The 12,009-nt window shown below is 47.8% G+C and overlaps 1 pseudogene; it reads right to left on the minus strand.

The window, feature by feature from the left end:
- Positions 1–3,102: 3,102 nt before the first annotated feature.
- On the minus strand, positions 3,103–4,220 carry LOC106591347 (neuropeptide Y receptor type 2-like; annotated as a pseudogene).
- Positions 4,221–12,009: the final 7,789 nt, after the last annotated feature.

Genomic DNA, 12,009 nt, shown 5'->3' on the forward strand with positions numbered 1-12,009 from the left:
GCTCTGTGCTGTCATGTAGATATTTCCCAGCTCTGTGCTGATATGTAGATATTTCCCAGCTCTGTGCTGTCATGTAGATATTTCCCAGCTCTGTGCTGTCATGTAGATATTTCCCAGCTCTGTGCTGTCATGTAGATATTTCCCAGCTCTGTGCTGATATGTAGATATTTCCCAGATCTGTGCTGTCATGTAGATATTTCCCAGCTCTGTGCTGTCATGTAGATATTTCCCAGCTCTGTGCTGTCATGTAGATATTTCCCAGCTCTGTGCTGTCATGTAGATATTTCCCAGCTCTGTGCTGATATGTAGATATTTCCCAGATCTGTGCTGTCATGTAGATATTTCCCAGCTCTGTGCTGTCATGTAGATATTTCCCAGCTCTGTGCTGATATGTAGATATTTCCCAGATCTGTGCTGTCATGTAGATATTTCCCAGCTCTGTGCTGTCATGTAGATATTCCCCAGCTCTGTGCTGTCATGTAGACATTTCCCAGATCTGTGCTGTCATGTAGATATTTCCCAGCTCTGTGCTATCATGTAGATATTTCCCAGATCTGTGCTGTCATGTAGATATTTCCCAGCTCTGTGCTGTCATGTAGATATTTCCCAGCTCTGTGCTGTCATGTAGATATTTCCCAGCTCTGTGCTGTCATGTAGATATTTCCCAGCTCTGTGCTGATATGTAGATATTTCCCAGATCTGTGCTGTCATGTAGATATTTCCCAGCTCTGTGCTGTCATGTAGATATTTCCCAGCTCTGTGCTGATATGTAGATATTTCCCAGATCTGTGCTGTCATGTAGATATTTCCCAGCTCTGTGCTGTCATGTAGATATTCCCCAGCTCTGTGCTGTCATGTAGACATTTCCCAGATCTGTGCTGTCATGTAGATATTTCCCAGCTCTGTGCTATCATGTAGATATTTCCCAGCTCTGTGCTGTCATGTAGATATTTCCCAGCTCTGTGCTGTCATGTAGATATTTCCCAGCTCTGTGCTGATATGTAGATATTTCCCAGCTCTGTGCTGTCATGTAGATATTTCCCAGCTCTGTGCTGTCATGTAGATATTTCCCAGCTCTGTGCTGTCATGTAGATATTTCCCAGCTCTGTGCTGTCATGTAGATATTTCCCAGATCTGTGCTATCATGCAGATATTTCCCAGCTCTGTGCTGTCATGTAGATATTTCCCAGCTCTGTGCTGTCATGTAGATATTTCCCAGTTCTGTGCTGTCATGTAGATATTTCCCAGCTCTGTGCTGTCATGTAGATATTTCCCAGCTCTGTGCTGTCATGTAGATATTTCCCAGCTCTGTGCTGATATGTAGATATTTCCCAGCTCTGTGCTGTCATGTAGATATTTCCCAGCTCTGTGCTGTCATGTAGATATTTCCCAGCTCTGTGCTGTCATGTAGATATTTCCCAGCTCTGTGCTGTCATGTAGATATTTCCCAGATCTGTGCTATCATGCAGATATTTCCCAGCTCTGTGCTGTCATGTAGATATTTCCCAGCTCTGTGCTGTCATGTAGATATTTCCCAGTTCTGTGCTGTCATGTAGATATTTCCCAGCTCTGTGCTGTCATGTAGATATTTCCCAGCTCTGTGCTATCATGTAGATATTTCCCAGATCTGTGCTGTCATGTAGATATTTCCGAGCTCTGTGCTGTCATGTAGATATTTCCCAGATCACCATTATTCAGAAATTCCCAGCAGAGGATAAACATCACTGAGTTCAATGAATGACGGCTACATCCTGTTGTGAATGATTCCGGAACGTTGACAGTTGTTGCGTCTCAAACGGCATCCTATTCCCTTTATAATACACTACTTTTGACCAGGACCCTATGGGAAGGGATCAAAAGAAGACCACTATATAGTGAATAGGGAGCCATGTTGGACACAGCCACTGATTTAAACAAGTTAAAAAAAAATCCATTCATGTAAATGACCATGTCTTCTCTCTGCTCATCCTGTTTGTGGTCAGTTTTAAAGAGTCCTGTTACAACCAAAGATGACGGCTTGATCAATCAACACATCTTTGAGTTCATTGGACAAGCGTAGTTAATTATTTAGAAGTACCATACACAGTTAGATGAAATAGCGACACATAAAACATTTACACATGCAATGCCTTCTTTCAACTTTAAACCTCAGTTAGTCAGTAATCTTAAGGTAGAAGCCAGATAGTCAATGTCAGGCCATTCAATTCAGACCGTTTCAGTTTCACCTTATTAAGGTCCTTTATAAAGTCTCATATTAATCTTCAAATAGGGCCAGGAGTTTTTCCCTGATCCAGACCATGTGATCTGACCAAAGCTATATAACTAGGACCCAGAAATGTTCTAGTCATCCCACACAGTCAGGTAACTATAGGGTCCAGAGTTTATCCTAGTTATACCATACGGTCAGGTAACTATAGGGTCCAGAGTTTTTCTTGCACAGGTCACTTGTGAGGTCAGGAAAACTCCTTGTCCTAGTCATCATCATTGATGAGCGGCTTTAATGATAAGTGCAGGAATTCAGATGTCCTTTCTGTTGGCACTAATATCACTCCATACAGCAGTATAGTGTCCTGTCCAGGGGGTGTACTCCATACAGCAGTTTAATGTCCTGTCCAGGGGGTGTACTCCATACAGCAGTTTAATGTCCTGTCCAGGGGGTGTACTCCATACAGCAGTATACTGTCCTGTCCAGGGGGTGTACTCCATAAAGCAGTATACTGTCCTGTCCAGGGGGTATACTCCATACAGCAGTATAATGTCCTGTCCAAGTGTACTTGTACATCAATATATCATATGCCATTTAGCAGGCGCTTTTTTCCAAAGCGACCTACGTTCTGGTTCACTCTACAGAAACAGGAGATGGACTCCTGCCCTATGGGCCATTCTGGTTCACTGTACAGAAACAGGAGATGGACTCCTGCCCTATGGGCCGTTCTGGTTCACTCCACAGAAACAGGAGATGGACTCCTGCCCTATGGGCCGTTCTGGTTCACTGTACAGAAACAGGAGATGGACTCCTGCCCTATGGGCCGTTCTGGCTTCGACAAGGCTTATTTAAAAAATGTTCAGCAGCCTCAGATTCCCGGCAGATCAATCAACCAATCAGACGGCAGTAGGAGGGTGTCCTCCGTTCCTCCTGTTCAGAGACATTCTCCTTAGTGTCCGGGTCCTGAAGGATCCCTCAGGGTGAATACTGTCTGGTTTATCCTAACACCTGAACACCATGAGGAACCCATTCCTGTAGTTCTTATTCATCCAGCCGTACCTGAGCGGGTTGGCGAAGGTGGAGCACATGGCTATGATGTGGAAGAGAGTATAGATGAGCTTGTATTGTCTTAAGCTGAGCACCAGGTCTAGGTCACTGGCTAGTTGAAACACGTGGAAGGGCAGCCAACATGTGGCAAAGACTACAACCACCATAACCAGCATCTTGGTGGTCTTCTTCCTGCGCTGGACTGCGTCGATGCGGCTCGCTGGACTCACGTGGTTCTTCAGCTTCACCCAGATGCAGATGTAGGCATAACTGATGATGGAGAGTGGCAGCACGTACTGCAGCAGTAACATAGACAGGCTGTAAATGACTCCATCTCTGCTGCTGCCGTAAGGCCACTTCTCATAGCAGACTGAGATCCTCAGGTTGATGGACGGGATCTCCTCCTGACGGTACTCTCTGAAGATGGCGAGCGGGCCGGCCAGCACGGCGGACAGCGTCCAGGTGAAAGCCATGATGAGCAGGCTGCTTCGCCAGGTGAGGCGCTGGCCCAGGTGGAACACGATACACCTGTAGCGCTCCAGAGCGATGACGGCCAGCATCAGGATCGATACGTGTACGCTCAGCGCCTGGGCGAATGGGACCATGTGACACAGCACTGCGCCAAACTTCCACTCGTCGAGCAAGGTATAAACCAGTGTGAACGGTAAACACAACGTATCCACCAACAGGTCGGCCAGGGCCAGGTTAGCTATGAAGAAGTTAGTGACTGTCCTCATGTTCCGGAAGTGGATGATCATGTAGATGACTAGGGCGTTGCCTACTAGGCCCAGTAAGATGATCAGACTATACGCTGTGATCAAAGCAGCCTGGACTCCTACATGCTTGGTGATGTCAGAGTGGAACCCCGGCCGGTCGAGGTGGAAGCTGAGACTGTTGTTACCCAGGATGCCTTGTTGCAAGTGGGTGGAGGTGGTGTCCATGTGGACTGGCAGGCCAGGTGCTAGGTCGGCCGTGCTGTTGGTTGGGTGGAGGTGGTGTCCATGTGGACTGGCAGGCCAGGTGCTAGGTCGGCCGTGCTGTTGGTGGGGTCTGAGGGGTCCAGGGGGCTCATGTTGTCTGCTGGGAGGGAGGGGTATTATACGATATTATCTATTGTCTGTAGTGGTGAGTTAACTTATCTTTGACCCTAACCTACCCAGCAACTCATTCCTCCCAGCCTCAGCCTCCAACCCTCCCAGCACCTTATCCCTCCCAGACTCAGCCTCCAACCTTCCCTGTACCATATCCCTCCCAGCCTCAGCCTTCAACCCTCCCAGCACCTCATCCCTCCCAGACTCAGCTTCCAACCCCCCAGCACCTCATCCCTCCCAGACTCAGCCTCCAACCCTCCCAGCACCTCATCCCTCCCAGCCTCCAACCCTCCCAGCTCCAGGGGAGACAAACACAGATAGAAATGGAATGCCAGAAAGAATTCTGACTGAAATATAGAATCAGAAGCATGCTGCATGCGTCTGGGTCAGAAATAAGGCTTACGAATACATCTATCTGGGTTTGTGTTTATTACGCAGGCTATACTGAGATTGGGACCATAACAACTGGGTTTGTGGTTTTTTACGCAGGCTATACTGAGATTGGGACCATAACAACTGGGTTTGTGTTTATTACGCAGGCTATTCTGAGATTGAAGTATTAGGTGCTGTAACGGCTGTCTGTAAGAGGGAACCAAGGTGCAGCAGAGGATGTGTTCATCATTAGAATTTTAATTCAAAAAAGCAAGAGAACACTACAAAATGAACTAAAACGACAGCAAACAGTCCTGTTAGGAAAATACTCTACACAGAAACAATTACCCACAAAACCCAAAGGAAAAACATGCTCCTTATGTGTGACTCCCAATCAGCAGCAACGAGCTTCAGCTGTGCCTGATTGGGAGCCACACACATGGCCCAAAACAAAGACATACCAAAACATAGAAAAAGGAACATAGAACGCCCACCCAATGTAACACCCTGGCCTAACCAAAATAAAGAACAAAAAAGCCCTCTCTATGGCCAGGGCGTTACAGTACCCCCCCCCCCCCCAAAGGTGCGGACTCCGGCCGCAAAACCTGACTCTGAAGGGGAGGGTCCGGATGGGCCTTCTTACGGCGGCGGCTCAGGTGCGGGACGTGGCCTCTGCTCCACCCTTGGCGTCGCCCTCTTAGGTGGCGCACCTGGCCGCGCCAAAGGTCTGGTGGGCGACGCTGACTGCGCCCGGCTGGCGGGCGGCGATGGCTGTGCCCGGCTGGCGGGCGACCCTGGTTGCGCCCGGCTGGCGGCCGGCGATGGTTGCGCCCGGCTGGCGGGCGACCCTGGTTGCGCCCGGCTGGCGACCGGCGATGGTTGCGCCCGGCTGGCGGGCGACCCTGGTTGCGCCCGGCTGGTGGGCGGCGATGGTTGCGCCCGGCTGGCGGGCGACCCTGGCGGCTCCGACGGCACTGACCCAGGATTCACCAGGCTGGGGAGACATGATGGATGCCTGGCCCTGGGCACAGGCACAGGACTCACCAGGCTGGGGAGACATGACAGAGGCCTGGCCCTAGGCGTAGACACAGGACTCACCGGGCTGGCGGGCGTCCCTGGCCACTCTGGCAGTTCAGGGCAGTCTGGCCACTCTGGCAGTTCAGGGCAGTCTGGCCACTCTGGCAGTTCAGGGCAGTCTGGCCACTCTGGCAGTTCAGGGCAGTCTGGCCACTCCGGCAGTTCAGGGCAGTCTGGCCACTCCGGCAGTTCAGGGCAGTCTGGCCACTCCGGCAGTTCAGCGCAGTCTGGCCGCTCCGGCAGTTCAGCGCAGTCTGGCCGCTCCGGCAGTTCAGCGCAGTCTGGCCGCTCTGGCGACTGTTGACTGGCGGGCAGCTCTGACGACTGTTGACTGGCGGGCAGCTCTGACGACTGTTGACTGGCGGGCAGCTCTGACGACTGTTGACTGGCGGGCAGCTCTGACTGCTCTGGACATGTGAGACCCACTGGAGGCCTAGTCCTGGGAGGTGGCACAGGACGGACCAGGATGGGGAGACCCACTGGAGGCCTGGTCCGAGGAGGAGGCACAGGATAAACCGGGCTGTGGGGGAGCACTGGAGTTCTGGTACGGACACTCTTTACCCACACTCCAGGCTGAATGCCCACTTTGGCCCGGCACGGGCGGAGGGCAGGCATTGGGCGAACTGGACCCTCCCAGCGCTCTGGAGACACAGTGCGCAACGCCGGCGCAGGATAACCTGGACCGAGGAGGCGCACTGGAGACCAGACGCGCTGAGCTGGCACCATCCGCCCTGGCTCGATGCCTGCACTCGCATGGCACTTGCGGGGGGCTGGTATGTAGCGCACCGGGCTTTGAACGCGCACTGGGGACACCGTGCGCTCCACAGCATAACACGGTGTCTTACCAGTACCATGCTGCTTCCGGTAAGCACGGGGAGTTGGCTTAGGTCTACCACCTGACTCCGCCAATCTCCCCGTGTGCCCCCCCCCAAAAAAAATTGTGGGGCTGCCTCCCGTGTCCGTTGCGCTCCCTCTCCTCATACCAGCGCCTCTCAGCTCTCGCCGCCTCGATCTCCCACTGCGGGCGGTGATACTCCCCAGCTTGAGCCCATGGTTCACCTTCGTCCAGTAATTCCTCCCATCTCCAGGAATCCTGAACGATCCTCTCCATCTTCTCCAAAGTCCATGAGTCTTTCTCCTGGTGCCTCTCCTTCCTCTGCTGCTTGGTTCGTTTTTGGTGGGTAATTCTGTAACGGCTGTCTGTAAGAGGGAACCAAGGTGCAGCAGAGGATGTGTTCATCATTAGAATTTTAATTCAAAAAAGCAAGAGAACACTACAAAATGAACTAAAACGACAGCAAACAGTCCTGTTAGGAAAATACTCTACACAGAAACAATTACCCACAAAACCCAAAGGAAAAACATGCTCCTTATGTGTGACTCCCAATCAGCAGCAACGAGCTTCAGCTGTGCCTGATTGGGAGCCACACACATGGCCCAAAACAAAGACATACCAAAACATAGAAAAAGGAACATAGAACGCCCACCCAATGTAACACCCTGGCCTAACCAAAATAAAGAACAAAAAACCCCTCTCTATGGCCAGGGCGTTACAGGTGCTTAGTGATTGCCTCCAGGGCTTTGTAAAGAACAGGCATTTGATTCCAATAAACTTATACACCACGCAGAAGCCAACTCACCATTTACAGTGGCTTGCGAAAGTATTCACCACCCTTGGCATTTTTCCTATTTTGTTGCCTTACAACCTGGAATTCAAATGGATTTTAGGGCGGTTTATATCATTTGATTTTCACAACATGCCTACCACTTTGAAGTTGCTAAATATTTTTTCTTGTGAAACAAAAACGAAATAAGACAGAAAAACAGAACACTTGAGCGTGCATAACTATTCAACCCCAAAGTCAATACTTTGTAAAGCCACCTTTTGCAGCAATTACAGCTGCATGTATCTTGGGGTATGTCTCTATAAGCTTGGCACATCTAGCCACTGGGATTTTTGCCCATTCTTCAAGGCAAAACTTCTCCAGCTCCTTCAAGTTGGATGGGTTCTGCTGGTGTACAGCAATCTTTAAGTCATACAATAGATTCTCAATTGGATTGAGGTCTTGGCTTTGACTAGGCCATTCCAAGACATTTAAATGTTTCCCCTTAAACCACTCGAGCGTTGCTTTAGCAGTATGCTTAGGGTCATTGTCCTGCTGGAAGGTGAACCTCCGTCCCAGTCTAAAATCTCTGGAAGACTGAAACAGGTTTCCCTCAATAATTTCCCTGTATTTCGGCGCCATCCATCATTCCTTCAATTCTGACCAGTTTCCCAGTCCCTGCCAATGAAAAATATCCCCACAGCATGATGCTGCCACCACCATGCTTCACTGTGGGGATGGTGTTCTCAGGGTGATGAGAGGTGTTGGGTTTGAACCAGACATAGTGTTTTACTTGATGGCCAAAAAGCTCAATTTTAGTCTCATCTGACCAGAGTACCTTCTTCCATATGTTTGAGGAGTCTCCCACATGCCTTTTGGCGAACACCAAATGTGTTTACTTATTTCTTTCTTTAAGCAATGGCTTTTTTCTGGCCACTCTTCCGTAAAGTCCAGCTCTGTGGAGTGTACGGCTTAAAGTGGTCCTATGGACAGATACTCCAATCTCCACTGTGGAGCTTTGCAGCTCCTTCAGGGTTAATTTTGGTATCTTTGTTGCCTCTCTGATTAATGCCCTCCTTGCCTGGTCCTTGAGTTTTGGTGGGCGGGCCTCTCTTGGCAGGTTTGTTGTGGTGCCATATTCTTTCCATTTTTTAATAATGGATTTAATGGTGCTCCGTGGAATGTTCAAAGTTTCAGATATTTTTTTATAACCCAACCCTGATCTGTACTTCTCCACAACTTTGTCCCTGACCAGTTTGGAGCGCTCCTTGGTCTTCATAGTGCCGCTTGCTTGGTGGTGCCCCTTGCTTAGTGATGTTGCAGACTCTGCGGCCTATCAGTACAGGTGTGTATATATACTGAGATCATGTGACAGATCATGTGACACTTAGATTGCACACAGGTGGACTTTATTTAACTAATTATGTGACTTCTGAAGGTAATTGGTTGCACCAGATCTTATTTAGGGACTTCATAGCAAAGGGGGTCAATACATACGCAAAAAACACTTTTCAGTTTTATTTAATTTTTAATTTTTTGAAACAAGTGATTTTTTTCATTTCACTTCACCAATTTGAACAATTTGTGTATATTCATTATATGAAATCCAAATAAAAATCCATTGAAATTACAGGTTGTAATGCAACAAAATAGAATAAAAACGCCAAGGGGGTGAATACTTTTGCAAGGCACTTTGTATACCACACAGAAGTCAACTCACCATTTATATACCACACAGAAGTAAACACACCATTTATATACCACACAGAAATCAACTGACCATCTGTATACCACACAGAAGTCAACTCACCATCTGTATACCACACAGAAGTCAACTCACCATCTGTATAACACACAGAAGTCAACTCACCATCTGTATACCACACAGAAGTCAACTCACCTCAACTCACGATCTGAAGATCACACAGATGTCAACTCACCATCTGTATACCACACAGAAGTCAACTCACCAACTGAATACCACCCAGATGTCAACTCACCATCTGTATACCACCAAAAAGGCAACTCACCATCTGTATACCACCCAGAAGTCAACTCACCATCTGTAAACTACCCAGAAGTCAACTCACCATCTGTAGATGACCCAGAAGTCAACTCACCATCTGTATACTACCCAGAAGTCAATTTACCATCTGTAGATCACCCAGAATTCAACTCACCATCTGTAGTTCACACAGAAGTTAACTCACCATCTGTATACCACACAGAAGTCAACTCACCATCTGTATACCACACAGAAGTCAACTCACAATCTGTATAACACACAGAAGACAACTCACCATCTGTATACCACCCAGAAGTCAACTCACCATCTGTATACCACCCAGAAGTCAACTCACCATCTGAAGATCACACATAAGTCAACTCACCTTTATATACCACCCAGAAGTCAACTCACCATCTATATACCACACAGAAGTCAACTCACTATTTATATACCACCCAGAAGTCAACTCACTATATGTTGATCACACAGAAGTCAACTCACCATTTATACACCACACAGAAATCAACTCACCATCTGTATACCACACAGAAGTCAACTCACCATCTGTAGATCACACAGAATTCAACTCACCATCTGTATACCACACAGAAGTCAACTCACCATCTGTAGATCACACAGAAGTCAACTCACCATCTGTATACCACACAGATGTCAACTCACCATCTGTATACCACACAGATGTCAACTCACCATCTGTATACCACACAGAAGTCAACTCACCATCTGTAGATCACACAGAAGTCAACTCACCATTTATATACCACATAGAAGCCAACTCACCATTTATATACCACACAAAAGTCATCTCACCATCTGTAGATCACACAGAAGTCAACTCACCTTTACATACCACCCAGAAGTCAACTCACCTCAACTCACGATCTGAAGATCACACAGATGTCAACTCACCATCTGTATACCACACAGAAGTCAACTCACCATCTGTATACCACCCAGATGTCAACTCACCATCTGTATACCACCAAAAAGGCAACTCACCATCTGTATACCACCCAGAACTCAACTCACCATCTGTAAACCACCCAGAAGTCAATTCACCATCTGTAGATGACCCAGAAGTCAACTCACCATCTGTATATGTGAATTAATTGCCCCCCATTTATCTTCAGAGATTGTACTGTTAGGTGACCGAAACTGGGATATGCTTAACACTCTGGCCGTACTACAATCTAAGCTAGATGCCCTCATTCTCACACAAATTATCAAGGAACCTACCAGGTACAACCCTAAATCCATAAACACGGGCACCCTCATAGATATCATCCTGACCAACCTGCCCTCTAAATACACCTCTGCTGTCTTCAACCAGGATCCCTGCGTCCGTAATGGGTTCGCGGTCAAATGACCATCCCTCATCACTGTTAAATGATCCCTAAACACTTCAGCGAGCAGGCCTTTCTAATCGACCTGGCCCGGGTATCCTGGAAGGATATTGACCTCATTCCGTCAGTAGAGGATGCCTGGTTATTCTTTAAAAGTGCTTTTCTCACCATCTTAAATAAGCATGCCCCATTCAAAAAATGTAGAACTAAGAACAGATATAGCCCTTGGTTCACTCCAGACCTGACTGCCCTTTACCAGCACAAAAACATCCTGTGGTGTACTGCATTAGCATAAAATAGCCCCCACGATATGCAACTTTTCAGGGAAGTTAGGAAACAAGATACACAGGCAGTTAGGAAACCAAAGACTAGCTTTTTCAAACAGAAATTTGCATCCTGTATCACAAACTTCAAAAAGTTCTGGGACACTGTAAAGTCCATGGAGAATAAGAGCACCTCCTCCCAGCTGCTTACTGCACTGAGGATAGGAAACACTGTCACCACTGATAAATCTACGATAATCGAGAATTTCAATAAGCATTTTCCTATCGCTGGCCATGCTTTCCACCTACAAATTGGATGTAGTCTATCACAGTACCATCCGTTTTGTCACCAAAGCCCCATATACTACCCACCACTGCAACCTGTATGCTCTCGTTGGCTGGCACTCGCTTCATATTCGTTGCCAAACCCACTGGCTCCAGGTCATCTATAAGTCTTTGCTAGGCAAAGCCCCGCCTTATCTCAGCCCACTGGTCACCATAGCACGCGCTCCAGCATTTATATTTCACTGGTCACCCCCAAAGCCAACTCCTCCTTTCGCCGCCTTTCCTTCCAGTTCTCTGCTGCCAATGACTGGAACGAATTGCAAAAATCACTGAAGCTGGAGACTTATATCTCCCTCACTAACTTTAAGCATCAGCTGTCAGAGCAGCTTACCAATCATTGCACCTGTACATAGCCCATCTGTAAATAGCCCATCCAACTACCTCATCCCCATACCGTTATTTTTTATTTTTTGCTCCTTTGCACCCCAGTATCCCCAGTATCTCTACTCTGCACATCTATCACTCCAGTGTTTAATTGCTAAATTGTAATTATTTCGCCACTACGGCCTATTTATTGCCTTACCTCCCTAATCGTACTACATTTGCACACACTGTATATAGACTTTTCTATTGTGTTATTGACTGTACGTTTTGTTTATCCCATGTGTAACTCTGTTGTTTGTGTCACACTG

Source organism: Salmo salar, chromosome ssa09 (assembly GCF_905237065.1).
Source record: "Salmo salar chromosome ssa09, Ssal_v3.1, whole genome shotgun sequence".
In the NCBI taxonomy this organism is placed as follows: Eukaryota; Metazoa; Chordata; class Actinopteri; order Salmoniformes; family Salmonidae; genus Salmo; species Salmo salar.